The sequence below is a fragment of the Dendrobates tinctorius genome, unplaced genomic scaffold, assembly GCF_039654945.1.
Source record: "Dendrobates tinctorius isolate UK_male_01 unplaced genomic scaffold, ASM3965494v1 ptg000119l, whole genome shotgun sequence".
NCBI classification, from domain to species: domain Eukaryota; kingdom Metazoa; phylum Chordata; class Amphibia; order Anura; family Dendrobatidae; genus Dendrobates; species Dendrobates tinctorius.
This window is the reverse complement of record NW_027361787.1, coordinates 2,986,620-3,014,365: the sequence shown is the minus strand read 5'-3', so window position 1 is coordinate 3,014,365 and position 27,746 is coordinate 2,986,620. Positions and strand designations below refer to the sequence as shown.

Genomic DNA, 27,746 nt, shown 5'->3' with positions numbered 1-27,746 from the left:
GGAAGGATACCTACCTTCCGTCATTGGATTCCTGCAGCCCGTAGAGAGCGGCAGCATCAGCTGATGCTGCAGTTCTCTACCCAAGATCGTCGTGGGACACACTCGTGGACTGCTTCGGATCATGGGTGAGTATTTTTGTGGTTTGTTATGTTAATATTTATTCCGTAAAAGACAATGGCTTCGGGGAACAATGTGACAAGTATTGGTAAGTATGTTACTCTATGTTATATGTACTGTATGTCTATGTATGTATTGTATGAATGTATTGTATGTAGCATGCATGTAGTATGTATGTAGTATGTAGCATGTAGTATGTATGTAGCATGCATGTAGTATGTATGTAGAATGCATGCAGTATGTATGTAGTATATATGTAGCATGTAGTATGTATGTAGCATGCATGTAGTATGTATGTAGTATGTATGTAGCATGTAGTATGTATGTAGCATGCATGTAGTATATATGTAGTATGTATGTAGTATGTATGTAGCATGTAGTATATATGTAGCATGCATGTAGTATGTATGTAGCATGCATGTAGCATGCATGTAGTATGTATGTAGCATGCATGTAGTATGTATGTATCATGCATGTAGTATGTAGCATGTATGTAGTATGCATGTAGTATATATGTAGTATGTATGTTACATGTAGTATATATGTAGTATGCATGTTGCATGCATGTAGTATATATGTTGTATGTATGTTGCATGCATGTAGTATATATGTAGTATGTATGTTGCATGCATGTAGTATATATGTAGTATGTATGTTGCATGCATGTAGTATGAATGTAGCATGTATGTAGTATGTAGCATGTATGTAGCATGCATGTAGTATGCATGTTGCATGTAGTATATATGTAGTATGTATGTTACATGTAGTATATATGTAGTATGCATGTTGTATGTATGTAGCATGTATGTAGCATGTAATTTTTTTTTTTTTTTTTTTACATTCAACACATTAGCCGGATGATGGGACTACTACTGTCCCATCATTGGCTAATGTGTCAATCACTGTCATGGTAGCAGGCATCGCCCGATGGGACTTGTAGTCCCATCGGACGATGCCTGCACAGACCCCCGAAGCCTGCACAGACCACCGGCAGGCCGGCACAGCCCCCCGGCAGGCCGGCACAGCCCCCCGGAGCCTGCACAGACCACCGGCAGGCCGGCACAGCCCCCCGGCAGGCCGGCACAGCCCACCGGAGCCTGCACAGACCACCAGCAGGCCGTCACAGCCCCCCGGCAGGCCGGCACAGACCACCGGAGCCTGCACAGACCCCCTGGCAGGCCGGCACAGCCCCCCGAAAGGCCCGTACAGACCCCAGAGAGGCTGTACAAGGCAATAATAGGGTTTTTCTTATTCCTATACCGGAAGTCCCATAGACTTGAATGGGACTTCCGGTATCGGAATCGGCGATACCGATACTTTTTTTTAAGATCGTCCGATCCATTCCGATCCGATACTTTGAAGTATCGGACGGTATCGCTCAACTCTAGTCATATGATAGAAAATACCCAAAAGTGACACCATTCTAAAAACTGCAACCCCCAAGGTGCTCAAAACCACATTCAAGAAGTTTACTAACCCTTCAGGTGCTTCACAGGAATTTTTTAAATGTTTAAAAAAAAAAATAGCGCCATTTTACTTTTTCAATGCAAAATTGTCTGGAATTGAGATCAGACGCCATGTCACAATTGGAGAACCCCTGATGTGCCTAAACAGTGCAAACCCCCCACAAGTGACCCCATTTTGGAAATTAGACAGCCCCCAAGGAACTTATCTAGATGTTTGGTGAGAACCTTGAACCCCCAAGGGCTTCACAGAAGTTTATAACGTACAGTCTTACAATTAAAAATCATATTTTTTCCACAAAATTGATCTTTTCACCCCCATTTTTTATTTTCTCAAGGGTAACAGGACCCTAAAAGTTACTGTGCAATTTGTCCTGAGTACACCGATACCCCATATGTGGGGGTATTGGGCACATGTCAGAGCTCGGAAGGGAGAATTAGCTGGAATTGACATTGGGCACCATATCACATTTGGAGAGCCCCTGATATGCCTGAACAGTAGAAACCCCCCTCAAGTGACCCCATTTTGGAACTATACCTCACAAGGAACTTATCTAGATGTGTGGAGAGCACTTTGAACCCCCAAGGGCTTCACAGAAGTTTATAACACCCGGGCGTGAAAATAAAGAAATCATATTTTTTCCACAAACCTGATATATTAGTCCCCAATTTTTTTATTTTCCTAAGGGTAACAGGACAAATTGTACAACAACTTTTGGGGTCCAATTTGTCCTGAGTATGATGATACCCGATATGTGGGAGAAAACTACTGTATGGGCACACATCGGGGCTCGGAAGGAAAGTAGTGACGTTTTGGAATGCAGACTTTGATGGAATGGTCTGCGTTTTGAGAGCCCCTGATGTGCCTAAACTGTGCAAACCCCCCACAAGTGACCCCATTTTGGAAACTAGACCCCCCAAGGAACTTACCTAGATGTGTGGTGGGCACTTTGAACCCCAAAGTGCTTCACAGAAGTTTATAACATAGAACCATAAAAATAAAAAAATCAAATTTTTTTTCACAAAAATGATATTTTTGCCCCCAATTTTTTATTTTCCCAAGGGTAACAGGAGAAATTGGAACCCAAAAATTGTTGTGCAATTTGTACTGAGTAGGTTGATACCCCATATGTGGGGGTAAACTACTGTTTGGGCACATGGCAGAGCTTGAATTGGCTGAATTGAGATCAGATGCCATGTTGCATTTGGAGAGCACCTGATGTGCCCAAACAGTGGAAACCCCCAATTCTAACTCTAACCCTAACCCCAACACACCCCTAACCCTAATCTCAGCCCTAACCCTAATGGGAATATAGAAATAAAAATACATTTTTTTTTAATTTTATTATTTTTCCCTAACTAAGGGGGTGATAACGGGGGGTTTGATTTACTATTTATGGCGGTTTTTATGTTTGGCAGCAGTCACACGCTAAAAGACGCTTTTTATTGTGAAAATAGTTTTTGCATCACCACATATTGAGAGCTATAATTTTTACATTATTTGACCCACTGAGTCATGTGAGGACTTATGTTTTTTGCGGGACGAGTTGACGTTTTTCTTGGTACCATTTTCAGGCACGTGACATTTTTTGATCTCCTTTTATTCCGATTTTTGGGACGCAGAATGAACAAAAACCAGCGTTTCATGAATTTACCGTTCTGCGTGCGGTAAAATTGATAGAGGTTTTATTCTTCGGGTCAGTACGGTTACATCGATACCTCATTTATGTCTTTTTTTATGTTTTGCAGCTTTCATGCAATGAAAACAATTTTATATAAAAAATAATTATTTTTTCATTGCTTTATTCTGCGAGCTATAACTTTTTTATTTTTTTGCTGATGACGCTGTGTGGCGGCTCGTTTTTTGTGGGACAAGATGATGTTTTCAGCGGTACCATGGTTATTTCTGTCTTTTTGATCGCGTGTTTTTGCACTTTTTGATTGGTGGTATGTTGATAAAGCATTATTTTTGCTTTGTTCACTTTGCAGAGCACTATGTCAGATCAGCGATCTGACAGGCACTGCACAGGCTTTCTAAGCGCCTGCTGTCAGCAGGCACTGAGAAAGCCGCCTCCCTGCAGGACCCTGAAGGCCCCCGCGGCCATATTGGATCCTGGGGCCTGCATGGAGGCGACTCTCGGAGCAGCGCGAGCACATTGCGCTACTCCGAGGGTCTCAGGGAACCACATAGGGAGCCCCCTACCTGTGCAATCTTTCCATATGCCCCTGGTACACTGCGATCATGTTTGATCGCAGTGTGCCAGGGGTTAATGTGCCGGGTGTCAGCTGTGATGATCAGCGGCGCTCCCCCCGAGAGCGCCTCTGATCGCGATGATGTACTATACTGTTGATGGGTATACGGACCAAGGTTACATGGACGGTATAGTACGTCAAATGTCAGAAAGGGGTTAAACAACAGCCACAAGCCGGATTTCTTCTACCAAGGTATCATTATAAAAAGTATTACTGCACCGACCTGACAGTGTCTGTAGGTTACTGAGCACAATCCTGCTGACAGGTTCCCTTTAAGACATCTCAGCTCTGCACTATTATACACAGTTCTCTATAAATGTGTAATATTTCTTCATGAAACTCATCTGACAGAAAATATTGGAGCTTGCGATAGTTTAGATTGTGACGTCACCGAGCCCCATACTCTAATTACCCCAGAGAGGTTTCACCACTAGCTGCTCATTTATTACTGATGGAGACTGTGGAGTTTGATCATTTCAGTAGATGTTATTGTCTATAGTCACAGTGTTTGATTACAGTAGTGTCCAAAATCCTCTGATTTAACCTCTTCCTGCAGCCAGTTTTGTGTTCCTAATCAGGCCCCATTATTAATATCTGACGTGTGTCACTTTATGTGGTGGTAAGTTTGGAATTCTTCACAAAGGATAATAGGAAACAAATGGATCTTACAAATTATTCTCCAGCTTCGCACTATACCCTACATACGGTTGTACACTACTGTCTGGGCACATGGCAGTGTTCAGAAGGGAAGGAGCGCCATTTAGCTATTTGAATGCAGATCTAGCTGGAATAGTTTGCAGACACAATGTATTGGGAGCACTGTTCATGGTCACCTGGCAGCTCAAAAGATGTCCACCATGAACATGCTTGGCTCTATCTTCTCTGCTTTCCATATCCCAAGGATTGCCTTGCTCATCGCCCTTTAACATCCTCACATGGAATCTGGACTTACACAGGGACCCCTAGGCTTGGACCATGGTGTTACCTGCTATTCTGTGGAGTTAGATGGCAAGAAGAATAGTCAGGTAGCTGGGTCAGAACCAGAAGGACAGAATACAGAATCAGAAGACATAAGAGTAGTCAGTAAACGGGCCACGATCACAGCAGGAAACAAATACACAAGCCGCAAGCTGAGCACAGAGATTAAAAACACATGTGACATGCACAAATGTGAACAAGTCGGTCGGACAATGTTCACACCACTCACTGACTGAAACACAAACAGAAAGCACAGAACGACAAATGTGCAGAAATACCTTGCAGTAAGACATATGACAGTAGTCAGGTTTTAAATACATTAGATAGGGACTGATTCAATAAGGGTTACCTTGACGAGGTAGAGCAGCTTGGTATACATTTTTTTGCAAAAAAACGTATCGACTAAATACCCTGTATTTGTTGTCATCTTTTTATCAGCACTTGCTGACTACTGTCATATGTCTTACTGCAAGGTATTTCTGCACATTTGTCATTCTGTGCTTTCTGTTTGTGTTTAAGCTGAGCACAGAGGACTGAACCAGAGGAGAACAGCGCTGTATCTGGCAGATTCCGGCCATGTGCTTTGAGCTTTAGTAGGGTGTGGTACTTTCCAATTGGCTGAAGTAGGGAGCAGATTACTCCAGCTGGACAGCAGGAACAGATCCCAGATGAGATTGGACACACCATATGCAGAAGCCCTAATATAACTAAGTGACAGAAAACCAGAATAGTCGAATTCCCCATAAAGTGATTCCATTTTCTAAATTAATTCACTGAGGGCTATAATCTATACATATGTGGTCAAAATTGTTGGTACCCCTCGTTTAATCACAGAAATAACTTGAATCTGACAAAAGTAATAAATAAAACATTTATGAAAATGAACAAATGAAAGTCAGACATTGCTTTTCAGCCATGCTTCCACAGAATTTAATAAAAATGAAACTCATAAAATAGGCCTGGACAGAAATGGTGGCGCCCCTGAAAATAATGTTACAAAAGTGACATGATAAATCGAGGTGTGTCCACTAATTGTCATCACAGGTGTCTACAATCCTGGAATCAGTGAGTGGGCCTGTATAGAGGCTACAGATACTCATTGTGCTGTGTGGTGACATGGTGTGTTTCACACTCAACATGGACCAGAGGAAGCGAAGGAAAGAGTTGTCTCAGGAGATTAGAAAGAAAATTATAGACAAACATGTTACAGGTATAAGTTATAAGACCATCTCCACGCAGCTTGATGTTCCTGTGACTACAGTTGCACATATTCAGAAAATTAAGATCCATGGGACTGTAGCCAATCTCCCTGGATGCGGCCCCAGGAGGAAAATTCATGGGAAATCAAAGAGACGGATAATACGAATGGTAAGAAAAGAGCCCAGAAAAACTTCTAAACAGATTAAAGGTGAACTTCAAGCTCAAGGAACATCAGTGTCAGATCCCACCATCTGTTGTATGAGCCAAAGTGGACTTCATGGGAGGCGACCGAGGAGGACACCATTGTTGAAAAAAAATAAAAAAGCCAGACTGGAATTTGTCAAACTACATGTTGACAAGCCACAAAGCTTCTGGGAGAATGTCCTATGGACAGATGAGACAAAAATGGAACTTTTTGGCATGGCACATCAGCTCTATTTTCACAGATGGAAAAATGAAGCATATCACGAAAAGAACACTGTTCCTACTGTGAAACATGGAGGAGGCTCTGTTATGTTCTCGGGCTGCTTTGCTGCATCTGGCACATGGTGTCTAGAATCTGTGCAGGGTACAATGAAATCTCAAGACTATCAAGGGATTCTAGAGAGAAATGTGCTGCCAGAGTCAGAAAGCTTGGTCTCAGTCGCAGGTCATAGGTCTTGCAACAGGATAATGATCCAAAATACACAGCTAAAAATACCCAAGAATGGCTAAGAGGAAAACATTGGACTACTCTGAAGTGGCCTTCTCTGAGCCCTGACCTAAATCCTACTGAGGAGCATCTTTGAAAAGAGCTGAAACATGCCATCTTGAACCTTCAAACATGAGACAACTGGAGCAGTTTGCTCTTGAGGAGTAGCCAAAATACCTGGTGAGAGGTGCAGAAGTCTAATTGACAGCTACAGGAATCATTTGATTGCAGTGATTGCCTCAAAAGGTTGTGCAACAAAATATTAACCCTTTTGCGCCAGATCCTGTTTTTGCCTTTGTGACGGGCCAATTTTTTCAATTCTGACCAGTGTCACTTTATAAGGTTATAACTCTAAAATGCTTCAACGAATCCTAGAGATTCTGAGTAGAGTTGAACGAAACGGGTTGAAAAAATTCAGAAGTCGCTGACTTTTGGCCAAGTCGGGTTTCATGAAACGAAACCCGACCTTGGGGTCAGGTCGGCCATGTGGTCGGCGACCCTAGAGCCAAAGTCGAGTTTCGCTGAACTGAAGAAGGAGAAGAAGGAGGAGAAGAAGAAGATGAAGTAGAAGTAGTAGAAGATGATGGAGACGATGAAAAAGAAGAAGAAGATGAAGGAGAAGAAGGTGGAGAAGAAGATGATGAAGAAGATGGAGAAGATGATGAAGAAGATGAAGAAGAAGATGGAGAAGAAGATGATGAAGAAGATGGAGAAGATGATGGAGAAGAAGATGAAGAAGATGGAGAAGAAGATGAAGATGATGAAGAAGATGAAGAAGATGGAGAAGAAGATGAAGAAGATGGAGAAGAAGATGAAGAAGATGATGAAGGAGATGGAGAAGATGGAGAAGAAGATGAAGATGGAGAAGAAGAAGATGATGAAGAAGATGGAGAAGAAGATGAAGATGATGAAGATGATGAAGATGATGAAGACGATGGAGAAGTAGATGATGAAGGAGATGGAGAAGATGGAGAAGAAGATGAAGAAGATGGAGAAGAAGATGATGAAGAAGATGGAGAAGATGGAGAAGAAGATGATGAAGAAGATGGAGAAGATGGAGAAGAAGATGATGAAGAAGATGGAGAAGATGAAGAAGAAGATGAGGAAGAAGATGGAGAAGATGATGAAGAAGATGGCGAAGATGATGAAGAAGATGGAAAAGAAGGAGAAGAAGAAGGAGAAGAAGAAGAAGAAGATGAAGAAGATGATGAAGAAGATGGAGAAGATGATGAAGAAGAAGATGAAGAAGGAGAAGAAGATGATGGAGAATATGAAGAAGATGAAGAAGGAGAAGATGATGGAGAAGATGAAGAAGAAGGAGAAGGCTTTTTCATCTTCTTATTCATCTTCTCCATTATCATCTTCTTCATCTTCTCCATCTTCTTCATCATCTTCTTCATCTTCTCCATCTTCATCATCTTCTTCATCTTCTTCTTCTTCATCATCTTCTTCTTCTTATGCCAGGTGTGTTTACAGTCCTGCCGACTTTTCTTCTCCATTGACTTGCATTGGGTTTCGTGTTTCACAACTTGTTTCACCGACTTTTCATGAAAGTCGGCCGATTTTGGTCGAACCGACTATTGAGAAAGTCAGGTTTCATGAAACCCGACTCGACCCTAAAAAGGGAAAAGTCGCTCATCTCTAATTCTGAGAATATTTTTACAACAAAATTTACAAATCCATTTTTTTAGGGACCACCTCACATTTGAAGTGAGTTTGGGGGGTCAATAGGACCGAAAATACCCAAAAGTGACACCATTCTAAAAACTGCACCCCTAAAGGGACTCAAAACCACATTCAAGAAGTTTATTAACCCTTCAGGTGCTTCACAAGAATGAGTGGAATGTGGAAAGAAAAAATAAACATTTACTTTTCTTTCACAAAAATTTTCCTTTAGACCTAATTTTTTTTCACTTTCGCAAGGGTAACATGAGAAAATGGACTATAAATTTTGTTTTGCAATTTCTCCTGAGCATTCCAATACCCCATATGTGGGGGAAATCTACTGTTTGGGCGCACGGAAGGGCTCGGAAGGAAAGGCGCGCCATTTGATTTTTTTAATGTAAAATATGCTGAAATAATTAGCTGTTGCCATGTCATGTTTCAAGAGCCCCTGATGTGCCTATACAGTGGAAACCCCCCAACAAGGGACCCCATTTTAGAAACTAGACCCCTTAGGGAACTTATCCAGATTTGTATTGAGCACCTTGAACCCACAGGTGCTTCACAGAAGTTTATAACGTAGAGCCGTGGAAATAAAAAAATAAAATTTTTCACAAATCTTTTTAGCTCCATATTTTGCATTTTCATAAGGGTAAAAGGAGAAATTTCTCCATACAATTTATTGTGCAATTTCTCCTGAGCACGCCGATACCCCATATGTGGGAGAATACCACTGTTTGGGCGCATGGCAGAGCTTGGAAGGGAAGGAGTGCCATATTGGAGAGTGGATTTTGCTGGAATTGTTTGTAGGTGACATGTCACATTGTCATAGCCCCTGAGGTGCCAGAACAGCATAAGCCCCCAAAAGTGACTGCATTTTACCAAATACTTCCCTGAATGAATTCTTCTGGTGGTGCAGTGAGCATACTGACCCCACAGCTGTTCCATAGACAATTATACCATTGGCCAGTGAAGACAAAATAATTACATTTTTACCACTAAGATGTTGTTTTAACACTAGATTTTACATTGGAAAATAGGTAGATAGGTAAATGGTCACTACACCCATAGGTCAATTCGCAGAGGGGGTCATTTCCAATTCCCAGAGGGGTGTCATTTCCAAAATTAGGTTACTTCAGGGGGGATTCTGCTGTTATGGCACTTTGGAGAGCCGCTAAGTGCCAGAGCAACAGAATCCCCCTGAAGTGACCCCATTTTCATAATGACACCCCTCTAGGAATTCATCAATGAATATAGTGACCATTTTCACTACATGGATGATATCCGTAAACACGTAGTGAAAGTTTTAGAGCAAAATATCATTGTAGTGCCCAATATGTTATGCCCAGCTTGTGTCTCTGGAGACCTCCCCCCACCTTCCCCCGGAAATTAAGTCAGCTCTACTCAAATGTGTCAAATGCTTGAATGTCAAAACAGTTCAAAAACGTGGTTCTGTGTGGAAGATTGTAAAGCAGTCATGGAGGCATGAGGCTGGCAATGATGGGCATTGTGGGTAATAATAGCGGATATCATGCCTCATTCCTCTCTCATACACGACATCTTCTCTGGGGGTTCTTTCTTGATTCAGTTATTAGGATGAGTGCAATAAAATGTCGCTCAGTGAGTCTTCTGACATCTTCAGATTCTAAAGGATTGGCGGGGACAAAATTTTCAAAATAAGATTTTCAGTGACCTTTTCCTGATATTTAAGGCAAGTATCTGCATTTCCGGCTCTTTTGTATGACACAAAAGAATTATATGTGTCAGCCTGAAACAAATAAACGACTAACTTTTTATACCAAAACGACAAAAATCTTGGCACTCAATGTGTGAAATATTCAGATTAGTGTTGAGCATTCCGATACCGCAAGTATCGGGTATCGGCCGATATCAGCGGTATCGGAATTCCGATACTTAATTCCGATACTTTTTTCATATCGGATTCCGGGATCGGAATCGGAATAGGAAGTTCCCATCATGCTATGAGCCTGCTTGCTTTGATTAAGCCAATGGGAATCCTCCGAAGTGTGGGCACATCCTGTTAGGCATGTAGGCATGTTAACTATTGGCATGGCTGTGATTGGCTGCCGAAATGATGTCATGATGCACTATAAAAGCCACCGCAGCCGCCATTTCTGGTCACTCTGCTGTGAATTCAGTTAGGGACAGGCTGCTGTAGAAGACTGTGAGGGACAGTTAGAAATAGCGATTCTAAAAACAATATTGTGCTTTATCCAGGCTACATAAACCACCACTGTAGCTTGCTTTTCCCTAGCAGCGCTGTTTTCACAGCTGTCTGCAAGGGCTGTGTGAGTGCAGCTCACGCTGTGGAGTGGGTCCTGCAGCCACGTCAGGCTGTAGGCCACCCAGTGTGATCACTGCTGCCTCATACATCTTTTATTTTTTGAGCTGCATTTTTTAAATAATTTCAATCTAGTGTGCTTCCATCCGTATCCATATACGTTGGTTGCAAACACTAGTAGTAGACAGCGGAGCCTTTCTGCAGCCTTTCAGTGCTAGTGTCCACTTTGCTGCACTGTTCACGGCTGTCTGAGAGGTCTCTGACTGTGTGTGAGTGCAGCTCACGCTGAGTAGTGTGTCCTGCAGCTACGTCTGGCTGTAGGACGCTCAGCGTGCGTCACTGCCTCACACATATTTTTATTTGAGTGCAGCTCATTTTTTCTTCTATTAGTGTGCATCCATCCGTCTCCATCTACGGTGGTTGCAAACACTATATAGGAGTACACAGCGGAGCCTTTCTGCAGCCTGTCAGTGCCAGTGCCCACTTAGCTGCACTGTTGACGGCTGTCTGAGAGGTCTCTGACTGTGTGTGAGTGCAGCTCACGCTGAGTAGAGTGTCCTGCAGCTACGTCTGGTTGTAGGACGCTCAACGTGCGTCACTGCCTCACACATATTTGTCTCTGAGTGCAGCTCATTTTTTCTTCTCCTATTAGTGTGCATCCATCCGTATCCATCAACATTGGTTGGTTGCAAACACTATATAGGAGTAGATAGAGGAGCCTTTTTTTCTGGCTTGTGCCCTGCCGGCGCAGCCAGATTAGTATTACCCAATTTTTTTGGAGCCTCATCTTTTGCATTGTAGGTTACCTGCCTGCATTGTAATAGCTCCAAAAAGTTGGTGATACTATCAGTTTCAATTCTTTGTTCTCATACTTTGAGTTTGTTTCAAACAAAGAAACCACATAAAAAGTTCACCAAACACTACATTTTGAACTTGTGTAGGCCACATCAGCTCCTATTAAAGTCTAGTCCACACACACACACTTCATAAAATTAGTGTTTCTTGTACCTGTAACCAGCTGTTCAGGAATAAGCACACTAAGGCCCCCCTTTGTCCTTTTTTGCCTATCTTAAGCAGTCTTGCAAGATGAAGAAGGCAGGGAGTAAGGCGCGGGGGCGTGGGCGTGGGCGTGGAGTTTCAGCAGGGAGAGGACGTGGGGATTCTGCAGGGAGAGGACGTGGGGATTCTACAGGTAGAGGACGTGGGGATTCTGGGCCTGCTGCGGGCACCAGTGGATCAGCATCCCCCAGTTTTAGCAGGCAACAGTCCTTTATGCGCAGCTTTGTAGGACCTCAACGTACCCCACTGCTGCGGGAGGAACAAATTGAAGCCGTTGTCGGATGGATGGCAGCTAACGCATCGACTTCAATTACTTCCGCATCCTCTCAGGGTCAGAGCACCGAAGAGCAACCATCTGTCTCTTCACCACCTGCCAAAGTGCCCAGGCAGTCAGAGAGACATGGACAGGAGCCATCACAATCTCTACTTCTGTTCTCGGAATCTGTTGGCTTGGAAAGAGGGGGCCAGCCAAGCAGCATTCCTGAATGTGAAGAAGAGGGAGTATGCAGTGATGCGCAACTTCTTTGTCCCTCTGAATCTGAAGAGGCGAGTGGGCCAGTGCCTATGGTCAGCACACCTCAGTACGCATCAGATGATGACGAGACTCAGTTGCCACTTTCTGGTGCGTACGGTGCTGGCGAGACAACCCCGGAGAAGCAGCTGTTTGAAGAGGGGAGGGAAGATGATGAGGTCCTTGACCCATCATGGCGTGAGCAACAGGAAGGTGGTGGGAGCAGCTCGGAGGAAGAGATTCCCCTACCGGCCAAAACAGGAGGCAGAGGGAGGGGGAAGACTTGGTTGCCTGTACCCTCCACTTCGGCACCCGTTAGGAGCATTCCTCCTTCCAAAGGCAAACCGGGCGCTCACAAGAGTTGCAGTGCGTGGTCCTTTTTTGACACAGTTGCAGATGACATTTGCTTTGTCAAATGCAAGCTGTGTCATCAGAGAGTCAAAAGAGGGAGAAATGTCAGCAACCTCAATACCACAAATATGTGGAAACATGTGCGCACCAAGCACGAGTTGGAGTTGCAGAGACACCCTCAAGACGTAGGCCAACGTACAGCACCACCTACCACCTCTTCAGTTCGTGTTGGGCCCTCTTCCTCCAGCTCACACACTGCTGGTTCGGCTTCCTCACAGGATCGCCAAGGAAGAACCTCTGCCACTGTTGTCCGGAGACCCTGTCAGATTCCACCCATAACAGCACGTTCCCATCCATCACAGCCATCGGTAGCACAGGCATGGGATAAAAGGCGCCCTTACTCGGCAAACCATCCCAGAGCACAGTCTCTGAATGCTGGCATTGCCAAACTTCTGGCAGTTGAAATGCTGTCATTCAGGCTGGTGGACACTGACACCTTCCGGGACTTAATGGCATTGGCAGTCCCCCAATACAACGTGCCCAGCCGCTTTTATTTCAGCAGGCGAGCCGTCCCTGCCCTGCAGAAACATGTTGAGGGCAAAATAAAACATGCGCTACTAAACGCCGTTAGTAGCAAGGTCCACCTGACCACCGATGCGTGGACCAGTAACCATGGACAGGGACGATACCTTTCCCTCACTGCCCACTGGGTCAATGTTGTGGAGCCGGGTACGGATCTGGAGAGTGGCGCTGTACGTGTTCTTCCAACGCCACGGATTGCAGGACTCCAGTCTGTACACATAGACTCCTCCTCCTACTCAAGTTCCTCAGAAACAGCAGAGCAGGAGCCTGTTACGACCGATATGAGCACAGCCGTGGCCAAACGTCAACAGGCTGTACTCAAATTAATTTCTTTGGGGAATCGAAGCCACACAGCGCAGGAGCTCTGGAATGCTATCAAGCTGGAGAGCGATGTGTGGTTTGGGCCAGCGAATCTCCAGCCGGGCTTGGTAGTGTGTGACAATGGCCGAAATCTGGTGGCAGCTCTTGGCCTAGGCAACCTCACACACATCCCATGTCTGGCACATGTTCTTAACTTGGTCGTGCAGAGCTTTCTGAGGGACTATCCGGATCTTGATGCACTGTTGCACAAGGTCCGCATAGAGTGCGCTCACTTGCGACGTTCCAGCACGGCAAGATCGCGCCTCGCTGCTCTGCAGCGACGATTTGGCCTTCCAGAACATCGCATCATATGTGACCTACCCACCCGGTGGAATTCAACGTTACATATGTTGGAGCGGTTGTGTGAGCAGCAGGCAGCAGTCATGGAGTACCAGCTGCATCAGGCGCAAACAAGTCGCACTGTGCGCCGTTCACACTTCAGCACCATTGAGTGGGCCTCTATGAAGGACATCTGCCTCGTTTTGCGTGCCTTCGATGAATCCACGCGGATGGCGAGTGCAGATGATGCACTAGTCAGCATGACTGTCCCCCTTATCTGCCTGCTTCAACAAACACTGCAAGCACTAAGGGATGAGGTTTCAGAAGAGGTGGAGGATGAGGAGTCCCAAATGCCATCTGCTTCTGGACAGTCTGCGCTACGTGTTTCCTCACAAAGGCCTAGGCAGGGGACACTTTGTGAGGAGGATGAGGAGGAGTCGATGGAGGAGGAAGACATCTCTCCAGAGGAGGGAGGTACACAAACCTCTACTCAGTATGTACAGCGAGGGTGGGGTGATGCAGAGCAGGTCGAGGTCACGCCTCAAACAGGGGACAGCGGTTCTTTGGCAGTTGGGAGTCTGCAGCACATGGTTGATTTCATGCTGCAGTGCCTGAGAAACGACCGCCGCATCGCCCACATTCTCGTCTCGGCTGATTATTGGGTGTACACCCTCCTAGATCCTCGCTACCGGGACAGCGTACAAAGGCTCATACCAACGTTGAACCGGGAGCGTAAAATGCGGGAGTACGAAGAGTCACTGGTGCAGTCCATAATGTTTTCCATTCCACCCGACAGCATTGTTGCAAGTGCTTTACAAAGCAGCTCTGTGCGTCGAGGCAGTGGAGGAAACTCTGCACAAAGAGGGAGCAGAGGCAGCGCCGCAGCACAAGGCAAGACCACTATGGCCCAAATGTGGCAAAGTTTTGTGTGTCCACCACAATTGTCTACACCATCAGCGACGCCTCGAGTCAGCAGGAGGCAACGCTTCCGTCAGATGGTGTCAGACTACATGTCTTGCCCTGTCGCTGTACTCCCAGATGGCTCTTCCCCCTTCAAGTTTTGGGTCTCTAAGCTGGATACATGGCCAGAGCTTAGCCAGTATGCATTGGAGGTGCTGGCTTGCCCTGCTGCCAGTGTATTATCGGAACGTGTCTTTAGTGCCGCAGGTGGTGTACTAACAGACCGTCGCACGCGACTATCTTCCGATAATGTTGACCGGCTGACTTTTCTGAAAATGAACAAGGCCTGGATCTCCAAAGACTTTGCCATTCCTCTTACAGACTAAATTAGTGGTTGGCAACTGTATCCAGGTCTGCTGGTGTGTTCATTTTTCTACCACCTGAACTATAATCCCTGTGCTTCAACACAGCCAGTTGTCGCTCAGATGTGTCGTCTGCACAGAGAAACACACTAGCTCCTGTGTTACTGGGGTTCAGTAATGCCAGCTGATCCCCTGCTGTGTGGACGGCAGAGTCACCAGCTCCATCAACATTCAAACCACTACTGATTTTTAACCGTGCCCAACTTAGGTCTCTGGCTCCACTGTCTCTACTATTTCCCCTGACCTCCAACCCCGCCATCTACATCTCTGAAGTGGCGTCAGCACAATCTACACTTGTTCCTGTGTTCCTGTGGCTCAGTCCCATCAGTTTATCCCCTGATGTGTGTCCGGCAAGGTCTCCTGCTCTGTCCACATTCCCATAACCAGTAGTGGGAATGAGGACAGAGCTGGCGAACTTGCCGGACAAACATCAGGGGATCAACTGATGGGACTGAGCACCAGTAACACAGGAACAAGTGTAGATTGTGCTGACGCCACTTCAGAGATGTAGCTGGCGGGGTTGGAGGCCAGGGTAAATAGTAGAGACAGTGGAGCCAGAGGCCTAAGTGGAGCATGGTTAGAATCAGTAGTAGTCCACAACCTCCATAAAAACCGCTGCCCATTGGCCTCTGCATGCGGCATGCGTAATCCTGGGCACCAACAGCGTCAGTTGGTGTTCAGAAGTGTCGTCTCCACAGAGCCAAACACATTCGTTCAAGTGTTAGTGGGGTTCAGCACTGCCAGCTGTTCCCCTGCTGTGGAGATGGCAAGTCTCCTGCTGCATTCACCTGCCAAAATCCAGTAGGCCCCAGCCTGCTCCTCGCCTAATCCTGGGCTCCAACAGCGTCAGTTGGTGTTCAGAAGTGTCGTCTCCACAGAGCCAAACACATTCGTTCAAGTGTTAGTGGGGTTCAGCACTGCCAGCTGTTCCCCTGCTGTGGAGATGGCAAGTCTCCTGCTGCCTTCACCTGCCAAAATCCAGTAGGCCCCAGCCTGCTCCTCGCCTAATCCTGGGCTCCAACAGCGTCAGTTGGTGTTCAGAAGTGTCGTCTCCACAGAGCCAAACACGTTCGTTCAAGTGTTAGTGGGGTTCAGCACTGCCAGCTGTTCCCCTGCTGTGGAGATGGCAAGTCTCCTGCTGCATTCACCTGCCAAAATCCAGTAGGCCCCAGCCTGCTCCTCGCCTAATCCTGGGCTCCAACAGCGTCAGTTGGTGTTCAGAAGTGTCGTCTCCACAGAACCAAACACGTTCGTTCAAGTGTTAGTGGGGTTCAGCACTGCCAGCTGTTCCCCTGCTGTGGAGATGGCAAGTCTCCTGCTGCCTTCACCTGCCAAAATCCAGTAGGCCCCAGCCTGCTCCTCGCCTAATCCTGGGCTCCAACAGCGTCAGTTGGTGTTCAGAAGTGTCGTCTCCACAGAGCCAAACACGTTCGTTCAAGTGTTAGTGGGGTTCAGCACTGCCAGCTGTTCCCCTGCTGTGGAGATGGCAAGTCTCCTGCTGCATTCACCTGCCAAAATCCAGTAGGCCCCAGCCTGCTCCTCGCCTAATCCTGGGCTCCAACAGCGTCAGTTGGTGTTCAGAAGTGTCGTCTCCACAGAACCAAACACATTCGTTCAAGTGTTAGTGGGGTTCAGCACTGCCAGCTGTTCCCCTGCTGTGGAGATGGCAAGTCTCCTGCTGCCTTCACCTGCCAAAATCCAGTAGGCCCCAGCCTGCTCCTCGCCTAATCCTGGGCTCCAACAGCGTCAGTTGGTGTTCAGAAGTGTCGTCTCCACAGAACCAAACACATTCGTTCAAGTGTTAGTGGGGTTCAGCACTGCCAGCTGTTCCCCTGCTGTGGAGATGGCAAGTCTCCTGCTGCATTCACCTGCCAAAATCCAGTAGGCCCCAGCCTGCTCCTCGCCTAATCCTGGGCTCCAACAGCGTCAGTTGGTGTTCAGAAGTGTCGTCTCCACAGAACCAAACACGTTCGTTCAAGTGTTAGTGGGGTTCAGCACTGCCAGCTGTTCCCCTGCTGTGGAGATGGCAAGTCTCCTGCTGCCTTCACCTGCCAAAATCCAGTAGGCCCCAGCCTGCTCCTCGCCTAATCCTGGGCTCCAACAGCGTCAGTTGGTGTTCAGAAGTGTCGTCTCCACAGAGCCAAACACGTTCGTTCAAGTGTTAGTGGGGTTCAGCACTGCCAGCTGTTCCCCTGCTGTGGAGATGGCAAGTCTCCTGCTGCATTCATCTGCCAAAATCCAGTAGGCCCCAGCCTGCTCCTCGCCTAATCCTGGGCTCCAACAGCGTCAGTTGGTGTTCAGAAGTGTCGTCTCCACAGAACCAAACACGTTCGTTCAAGTGTTAGTGGGGTTCAGCACTGCCAGCTGTTCCCCTGCTGTGGAGATGGCAAGTCTCCTGCTGCCTTCACCTGCCAAAATCCAGTAGGCCCCAGCCTGCTCCTCGCCTAATCCTGGGCTCCAACAGCGTCAGTTGGTGTTCAGAAGTGTCGTCTCCACAGAGCCAAACACGTTCGTTCAAGTGTTAGTGGGGTTCAGCACTGCCAGCTGTTCCCCTGCTGTGGAGATGGCAAGTCTCCTGCTGCATTCACCTGCCAAAATCCAGTAGGCCCCAGCCTGCTCCTCGCCTAATCCTGGGCTCCAACAGCGTCAGTTGGTGTTCAGAAGTGTCGTCTCCACAGAACCAAACACATTCGTTCAAGTGTTAGTGGGGTTCAGCACTGCCAGCTGTTCCCCTGCTGTGGAGATGGCAAGTCTCCTGCTGCCTTCACCTGCCAAAATCCAGTAGGCCCCAGCCTGCTCCTCGCCTAATCCTGGGCTCCAACAGCGTCAGTTGGTGTTCAGAAGTGTCGTCTCCACAGAACCAAACACATTCGTTCAAGTGTTAGTGGGGTTCAGCACTGCCAGCTGTTCCCCTGCTGTGGAGATGGCAAGTCTCCTGCTGCATTCACCTGCCAAAATCCAGTAGGCCCCAGCCTGCTCCTCGCCTAATCCTGGGCTCCAACAGCGTCAGTTGGTGTTCAGAAGTGTCGTCTCCACAGAACCAAACACGTTCGTTCAAGTGTTAGTGGGGTTCAGCACTGCCAGCTGTTCCCCTGCTGTGGAGATGGCAAGTCTCCTGCTGCCTTCACCTGCCAAAATCCAGTAGGCCCCAGCCTGCTCCTCGCCTAATCCTGGGCTCCAACAGCGTCAGTTGGTGTTCAGAAGTGTCGTCTCCACAGAACCAAACACATTCGTTCAAGTGTTAGTGGGGTTCAGCACTGCCAGCTGTTCCCCTGCTGTGGAGATGGCAAGTCTCCTGCTGCATTCACCTGCCAAAATCCAGTAGGCCCCAGCCTGCTCCTCGCCTAATCCTGGGCTCCAACAGCGTCAGTTGGTGTTCAGAAGTGTCGTCTCCACAGAACCAAACACGTTCGTTCAAGTGTTAGTGGGGTTCAGCACTGCCAGCTGTTCCCCTGCTGTGGAGATGGCAAGTCTCCTGCTGCCTTCACCTGCCAAAATCCAGTAGGCCCCAGCCTGCTCCTCGCCTAATCCTGGGCTCCAACAGCGTCAGTTGGTGTTCAGAAGTGTCGTCTCCACAGAACCAAACACGTTCGTTCAAGTGTTAGTGGGGTTCAGCACTGCCAGCTGTTCCCCTGCTGTGGAGATGGCAAGTCTCCTGCTGCCTTCACCTGCCAAAATCCAGTAGGCCCCAGCCTGCTCCTCGCCTAATCCTGGGCTCCAACAGCGTCAGTTGGTGTTCAGAAGTGTCGTCTCCACAGAACCAAACACGTTCGTTCAAGTGTTAGTGGGGTTCAGCACTGCCAGCTGTTCCCCTGCTGTGGAGATGGCAGTCTCTCCTGCTGTCTCCGCATTACAAAGACAGTAGGCCTCTGCCTACACCCTCCTATTTCCTGGGCTTCAACACAGCCAGTTGTAGTTCGGAAGTGCCGTCCACACGGAAAGAGACACTTGCTCCCGTGTCTCAGTGGGGTTCAGTAACGTCAGCTGATCCCCTGCTGTGTGGATGGCAGTCTCTCCTGCTGTAAACTCATTCAAAATACAGTAGGCCTCTGCCTACACCCTCCTATTTCCTGGGCTTCAACACAGCCAGTTGTAGTTCGGAAGTGCCGTCCACACGGAAAGAGATACTTGCTCCCGTGTCTCAGTGGGGTTCAGTAACGTCAGCTGATCCCCTGCTGTGTGGATGGCAGTCTCTCCTGCTGTAAACTCATTCAAAATACAGTAGGCCTCTGCCTACACCCTCCTATTTCCTGGGCTTCAACACAGCCAGTTGTAGTTCAGAAGTGCCGTCCACACGGAAAGAGACACTTGCTCCCGTGTCTCAGTGGGGTTCAGTAACGTCAGCTGATCCCCTGCTGTGTGGATGGCAGTCTCTCCTGCTGTCACCTCATTCAAAATTCAGTAGGCCTCTGCCTACACCCTCCTATTTCCTGGGCTTCAACACAGCCAGTTGTAGTTCGGAAGTGCCGTCCACACGGAAAGAGATACTTGCTCCCGTGTCTCAGTGGGGTTCAGTAACGTCAGCTGATCCCCTGCTGTGTGGATGGCAGTCTCTCCTGCTGTCACCTCATTCAAAATTCAGTAGGCCTCTGCCTACACCCTCCTATTTCCTGGGCTTCAACACAGCCAGTTGTAGTTCGGAAGTGCCGTCCACACGGAAAGAGATACTTGCTCCCGTGTCTCAGTGGGGTTCAGTAACGTCAGCTGATCCCCTGCTGTGTGGATGGCAGTCTCTCCTGCTGTAAACTCATTCAAAATACAGTAGGCCTCTGCCTACACCCTCCTATTTCCTGGGCTTCAACACAGCCAGTTGTAGTTCGGAAGTGCCGTCCACACGGAAAGAGATACTTGCTCCCGTGTCTCAGTGGGGTTCAGTAACGTCAGCTGATCCCCTGCTGTGTGGATGGCAGTCTCTCCTGCTGTCACCTCATTCAAAATTCAGTAGGCCTCTGCCTACACCCTCCTATTTCCTGGGCTTCAACACAGCCAGTTGTAGTTCGGAAGTGCCGTCCACACGGAAAGAGATACTTGCTCCCGTGTCTCAGTGGGGTTCAGTAACGTCAGCTGATCCCCTGCTGTGTGGATGGCAGTCTCTCCTGCTGTAAACTCATTCAAAATACAGTAGGCCTCTGCCTACACCCTCCTATTTCCTGGGCTTCAACACAGCCAGTTGTAGTTCGGAAGTGCCGTCCACACGGAAAGAGACACTTGCTCCCGTGTCTCAGTGGGGTTCAGTAACGTCAGCTGATCCCCTGCTGTGTGGATGGCAGTCTCTCCTGCTGTCACCTCATTCAAAATTCAGTAGGCCTCTGCCTACACCCTCCTATTTCCTGGGCTTCAACACAGCCAGTTGTAGTTCGGAAGTGCCGTCCACACGGAAAGAGATACTTGCTCCCGTGTCTCAGTGGGGTTCAGTAACGTCAGCTGATCCCCTGCTGTGTGGATGGCAGTCTCTCCTGCTGTCACCTCATTCAAAATTCAGTAGGCCTCTGCCTACACCCTCCTATTTCCTGGGCTTCAACACAGCCAGTTGTAGTTCGGAAGTGCCGTCCACACGGAAAGAGATACTTGCTCCCGTGTCTCAGTGGGGTTCAGTAACGTCAGCTGATCCCCTGCTGTGTGGATGGCAGTCTCTCCTGCTGTAAACTCATTCAAAATACAGTAGGCCTCTGCCTACACCCTCCTATTTCCTGGGCTTCAACACAGCCAGTTGTAGTTCGGAAGTGCCGTCCACACGGAAAGAGATACTTGCTCCCGTGTCTCAGTGGGGTTCAGTAACGTCAGCTGATCCCCTGCTGTGTGGATGGCAGTCTCTCCTGCTGTAAACTCATTCAAAATACAGTAGGCCTCTGCCTACACCCTCCTATTTCCTGGGCTTCAACACAGCCAGTTGTAGTTCGGAAGTGCCGTCCACACGGAAAGAGATACTTGCTCCGTGTCTCAGTGGGGTTCAGTAATGTCAGCTGATCCCCTGCTGTGTGGATGGCAAAGTCTCCTGCTGCCTACACAGTCGTACCACTACTGATTTTTAACCGTGCTCCAATTAGGCCTGTGGCTCCACTGTCTCTCGTATTTCCCCTGTCCTCCAACCCTGCCAGTTACAGCTCCGAAGTGGCGTCTGCACAATCCACACTTGTTCCTGTGTTACAGGTGTTCAGTCCGATCAGTTAATCCCCTGATGTGTGTCCGGCAATGTCGCCTGCTCTGTCCACATTCCCATTATCGGAATGTGGACAGAGCAGGCGACATTGCCGGACACACATCAGGGGATTAACTGACCGGACTGAACACCTGTAACACAGGAACAAGTGTGGATTGTGCAGACGCCACTTCGGAGCTGTAACTGGCGGGGTTGGAGGACAGGGGAAATACGAAAATCAGTGAATCCACAGGCCTAAGTGGAGCTTGGTTCAAATTAGTAGTCTACAACCGATCTTAAAATTTCTTCAATGCAGCCTAAGCCTGCTCCGTGCTTGTCCCTGGGCTTCAACACAGCCAGTTGTTGCTCGGAAGTGCCGTCTTCACAGAGTAAAACACTAGCTCCTGTGTTTGTGGGGTTCAGTAACGTCAGCTGTTCCCCTGCTGTTTTGATGGCAATCTGTCCTGCTGCCTCCCAATTGACAGCACATCAGGCCTCAGCCTGCTAAGTGCTTGTCCTGGGCTCCAACATCGCCAGTTGCTGCTCATAACTGACTTTGGCACGGGTACTCCCTCCTGCCCAGCTTGGTTCCAGCCCTGCCTGCTGTTTCCGGGAAGTGTCAATGTCAGTTTGCCACCCCAAGTTGCCATGTCGTGTTGCGGTTGGGTTAGCCGAGGCTAGGGTGCCAGCAGTTTAGGTGCTTCCTATGTGGACTGCGGGTTCTGGTAAGAAAGGTTTGTTCCATAGTGCCAGTAGGACAAGCACCCCCTGTAGGACTGTGTGATTCGGTAACTGCGGCCAGCTTGCGGCATGCCAACTTTGCTTTTCAGGGGTAACTTCTGATACCCCTCCGGGTTCCAGCACCGTCAGCTGGTTCTCATCAGAGCCTTTGGCCTAGGTGCCTCCATCTCGGTATCCGAGTTCCAGCAACGTCTGCTGGTCCTTGGTAGTGCTTTGTAGCACAGGTACCTCCTGCTTAGTAACCGGGTTCCAGCACCGTCAGCTGGTCCTCGGTTGTGCCATTGGCTCTTATTCCTTCTGCTGCCCCTCCGGGTGCCAGCACTGTCAGCTGGTCCTCGCTATTTCCATTTGCTCTTGCAGCTTATGCTACCCCTCCGGGTTCCAGCACCGTCAGCTGGTTCTCGTCAGAGCCTTTGGCCTAGGTGCCTCCATCTCGGTATCCGAGTTCCGGCAACGTCTGCTGGTCCTTGGTAGTGCTTTGTAGCACAGGTACCTCCTGCTTAGTAACCGGGTTCCAGCACCGTCAGCTGGTCCTCGGTTGTGCCATTGGCTCTTATTCCTTCTGCTGCCCCTCCGGGTGCCAGCACTGTCAGCTGGTCCTCGCTATTTCCATTTGCTCTTGCAGCTTATGCTACCCCTCCGGGTTCCAGCACCGTCAGCTGGTTCTCGTCAGAGCGTTTGGCCTAGGTGCCTCCATCTCGGTATCCGAGTTCCGGCAACGTCTGCTGGTCCTTGGTAGTGCTTTGTAGCACAGGTACCTCCTGCTTAGTAACCGGGTTCCAGCACCGTCAGCTGGTCCTCGGTAGTGCCATTGGCTCTTGTTCCTTCTGCTGCCCCTCCGGGTGCCAGTACCGTCAGCTGGTTCAAGAGGACAAAGAACAGGAAGACAACCACCAAGATGCAGAACAACAAGAGAGAGAAGACAAAGAAGCATAAAAAAAACAAAGCAGAAGAACATTAAGCATAAGACTAATACTCTGAGCAAATGATATTATCTTATTTATAAGCAGAAGAAGACTAAGCAGTGTATGGGGGTGAGTCCGTTCCTCCTCGTGGTGCCCCTGGAAAAGGCCTGCTTCTGCAGGCCAAACTGAACGCGGACAAATCCTGTTGTAAATCTTTTGTGACAGGCAGAACGGAAGGTGTAAACTTCTAACTTTTCTAGATAACAACTACAGGAATGCCTGACACAAACAAGAATATGATGAAGAAGAATAGGAAGAAGATGAAGAAGCTGAATATGTAGAATAATAATTGTTGAATAAGAAGAATATGAAGAATGTAAGAAAAGGAAGAAGAAGAAGAAGAAGAAGAAGAAGAAGAAGAAGAAGAAGAAGAAGAATGTAAAAAAAGGAAGTAGAAGAAGAAGAATGTAAAAAAAGGAATAAGAAGAAGAATGTAAAAAAAGGAAGTAGAAGAAGAAGAAGAAGAATGTAAAAAAAGGAAGTAGAAGAAGAAGAAGAAGAATGTAAAAAAAGGAAGTAGAAGAAGAAGACATACATGTCTGGCAAAATATAAATGAGGCTAACATAGTCAATATCTTTGTAACTCCTAACATCTTTAAAAAAAAAAGTTTAATTCCTGCTATTCCATTTGATTGGGCTAAACCTCTATGGCTTTAATGTCTCCTCCACCTCCCACAATACATTCTACATTATTCTTAGTTGTTTTTCTTCATGTAGAATTAACCTACAAGGAAAGAAAGGGTTTTTTTTAATTCCGATATTTTGGCCCCATTGACTTGCATTGGTTCCCGGTATCGGAATCGGCGATACCGATACTTTTTTTAAGATCGGCCGATCCATTCCGATCCGATATTTTCAAGTATCGGCTGGTATCGCTCAACTCTAATTCAGATACTTTTTATTTCGTGCATCCAAACAGAAAAGGTTAAACGTTTTCGGTCCACTATAGGACCTTCATCAGAACAATCTTGTTTACTGAAACAGATTTAAATGCTAGCCAAAGAGGACAAAGTAGAGAGTCTGGATAGCCTGTGACTGTGTTAAGAAGCTGGCGTCTGGGAAGAGTATATGGACAGAATTGATAATTATCAATTATCCTCCTGATATTCCTCCAGGGCACATCTCAAATCGTGAGAGATGGTGGAAAAAACTACACACTCATTTAGAATGGTAGTAGGCTCGGTCACATCAAGAGAATCCGCAAAGAAACTCCTAGAAAGGGCGTCCGCCTTAACATTCTTAGTGCCCGGAAGAAAGGAGACCACAAAATCAAAACGTGTGAAAAACAAGGCCCACCTAGCCTGTCTAGGATTCAAGCGCTTGGCTGTTTCAAGATAAATCAAATTCTTGTGATCGGTGAGGACCACAACTTGATGTCTAGCTCCCTCCAACCAATGTATCCACTCTTCAAATGCCCACTTCATGGCCAACAATTCCCGATTCCCCACGTCATAGTTACGTTCAGATGGAGAAAATTTTCGAGAAAAGAAGGCACAGGGATTCATCTTAGAGGTTACCAGATCTCTTTGAGACAAAACGGCTCCTGCAACAATCTCAGAAGCATCTATCTGCACCTGAAATGGGAGTGAAACATCAGGTTGCTGTAGAACCGGAGCAGAAGTGAATCTCTGCTTAAGCTCCTGAAATGCCGAGACAGCCTCAGGAGACCAATTCAGCACATCAGCGCCCTTTTTGGTCAAATCCGTCAGAGATTTAACAATACCAGAAAAATTTCTTATAAATTTAAGGTTGAAATTAGCAAAACCCAAAAACTTCTGATGAGCCTTCAGAGAAGTGGGCTGAACCCAATCATAAATGGCCTGGACCTTGGCCGGGTCTATTTCAATAGTAGACGGGGACAAAATGAAACCCAAAAACGAAATCCCCTGTACACCAAAAAGACATTTCGATCCCTTAACATACAGAGTATTTCCATTCAAAATCCGGAACACAGTCCGGACATGTTCCACATGAGAATCCCAATCACTGGAAAAATTCAAAATATCATCCAGATAAATGATCAAAAACTTATCCACAAGATCCCGGAAAATATCGTTCATAAAAGATTGGAAGACGGAAGGGGCATTAGTGAGCCCAAAAGGCATCGCCAGGTACTCAAAATGTCCCTCCGGAGTATTAAATGCCGTCTTCCATTCATCCATGTGCTTGATGCGAATAAGATTATACGCCACTCTGAGGTCAAGTTTGGTAAACCAACAGGCACTTTTAACTCTGGAAAATAAATCAGAAATCAGGGGTAACGGGTACTGATATTTAACAGTGATTTTGTTAACGGAACGATAGTCAATACATGGCCTTAATGAGCCATCTTTTTTGGCCACAAAAAAAACCCAGCACCTAAAGGTGAAGAGGATGGTCTAATATGACAATTCTCCAATGATTCCTTGATATAAGATCGCATAGCATCATGTTCAGGTACCAATAAGTTGAAAAGCCGACCCTTGGGAAATTTACAATCGGGCAGTAACTCAATTGTGCAGTCATAACTCCTATGAGGAGGCAAGGATCCAGACTTACTCTCACTAAATACATCAGAAATATCAGCCAAATAGTCAGAAACATCTTGAGACTGGGGAGAGGTGGAGAAAACAGAAGTGTCACTAAGAACACATTGACAACCCCAACTCGCCACAGACACAGATTTCCAATCCAAAACAGGATTATGGGTTTGCAACCAAGGAAAACCCAGCACAATAATATCATGTAAATTGTGCAACACCAAAAATTTACAATTCTCTTGATGGTCCGGGGTGACCCGCATTATCACCTGGGTCCAAAACTGGGGTTTATTCTCCGCCAAAGGGGTAGCATCAATACCCCTCAAGGGAATAGGGGTCCGTAGGGGCACCATGGGGAAACCACAATGTTTGGCAAAGTCAAGATCCATCAGATTCAAAGCTGCTCCTGAATCCATAAAAGCCTTAGCAGAAAATGTAGGCAAGGAGCAGATCACGATAACCACCAACAGGAACTTAGGCTGTACACTGCCCACGGCAAATGAGTGGGCAAAATGTATTTCTCATTTAGGGCAGACAGAAAAAACATGAGAGGTGTCTCCACAAAAGAAGTATAACTTATTATGCCTTCTAAACTCTTGACTTTGCGCCATAGACAAAACCCTATCACATTGCATGGGTTCAGAAGTTTGTTCAAAAGGCAGCACTGCCTCTCGCGCACTTTTACGTTCACGTAAACGTTGATCAATTTGAAAGGCTAATGACATGGAGTTGTTAAGACCAGAGGGGACAGGAAATCCCACCATAACATCCTTTACGGTTTCTGCCAGACCTTTCCGAAAGAGAGCTGCTAGGGCATCATCGTTCCATTTAGTAAGGACCGCCCACTTTCGGAATTTCTGGCAATATTACTCCGCAGCATCCTGACCCTGGATCAATGCCAATAAGGTTTTCTCAGCCTGATCAATAGCATTAGGTTCATCATACAACAACCCCAGGGCTTGAAAAAATGCATCCACATTAGCCAGAATAGGATCTCTAGGTGTCAGAGAAGAAGCCCAATCCTGGGGATTGCCACGCAGCAGGGAGATGACAATTTTAACCTGCTGCACCGAGCTCCCCAATGAGTTAGGTTTCAAAGCAAGAAGTAGTTTACAGTTATTCTTAAAATTCAAAAATTTTGATCGATCCCCAGAGTAAAAGAGGAAAAAATATATTACAAAATTCTGACACTTTTTTTTTTTTTTTTTTTTTTTTACAATTCTTTCCTTCTTTTGAGTTCCCCTTAGAGTCTACAGTTTTGGCTGGTGATTCTGTTCTGAATGGGTCACCGAGGAGGATGGCAGGAATAGGCTAAGCCACCAGGAAACCAGAGAGGTTGGTAACTTAGCGGATTGCAGACCCCTGATCCTAACAAAACAACTAGCAGTAGCCATGGAGTGTTCCTACAATGCCCTAGAAGCCTCGGTACAGCCGAAGAGCTAATTAAACCTAAAGCCAGAAAGGTGAAATCTAAACTGCCCCGAAGTAGATCCCCAAAGGAATAGATACAAACGCAGGCAGAAAATAGACTGAGCAAATGATGAAGCCCAAACTGTGTAGATAGGACAGGACAGAAAAGATACTGTCTGCAATCACACAAAAACCCTAAAAAATCCAATACATCTGATATACAAAAACACTAAGGCCACACGACCTCTCCCCCGCTAGATCAGCACTCTGGTGTGAACTGGAAGCAAAGCAAAAGATACTAATATAACAGGGGACTGAACTAACTGACACAAGCTGTAACATATGGCGCTGGGCCCAGCGCTGCCCCCAGAAGGGAGCACACTGAACCCTCGCAACAAAGCAAAAAGTAGAAAGCAACCAAATCAGATGCAAAGGAATATCAAAAGAATCGCTTAACTGAACCATGCAGATCAGGCAGGAGACAGAAGAACTCAAAATGCACAAGGAAAAATGATCACCAGCAACCACTAAGGAAAGCCTGCTCACTTATATGCTCCCAGCCAGTAATCCAAAGTTCCCAATCATCGTCGTCAGGTGGCAAACTTCCATCAAACTGGCCAGCTCCACTACCCCAGTAACCACCAGAGGGAGCCCCGACTCAGAAGTCCGATCAAGACAATTCACAACAGGTTAAGTTAAGGGTACCATAATTTCTGTCCAGGCCTATTTCATGAGTTTTATTTTTTTAAAATTCTGTGGAAGCATGGTTGAAAAGCAATGTTTGACTTTCATTTGCTCATTTTCATAGATTTTTGATTTATTTTTACTTTTGTCAGATTCAA

The 27,746-nt window shown here is 46.9% G+C and overlaps 1 protein-coding gene across 1 annotated transcript in view; it reads left to right on the top strand.

The window, feature by feature from the left end:
• LOC141101554 (uncharacterized) overlaps positions 1-27,746 on the top strand; it is a 56,614-nt gene that overhangs the window by 26,675 nt on the left and 2,193 nt on the right. The window lies entirely within an intron of this gene.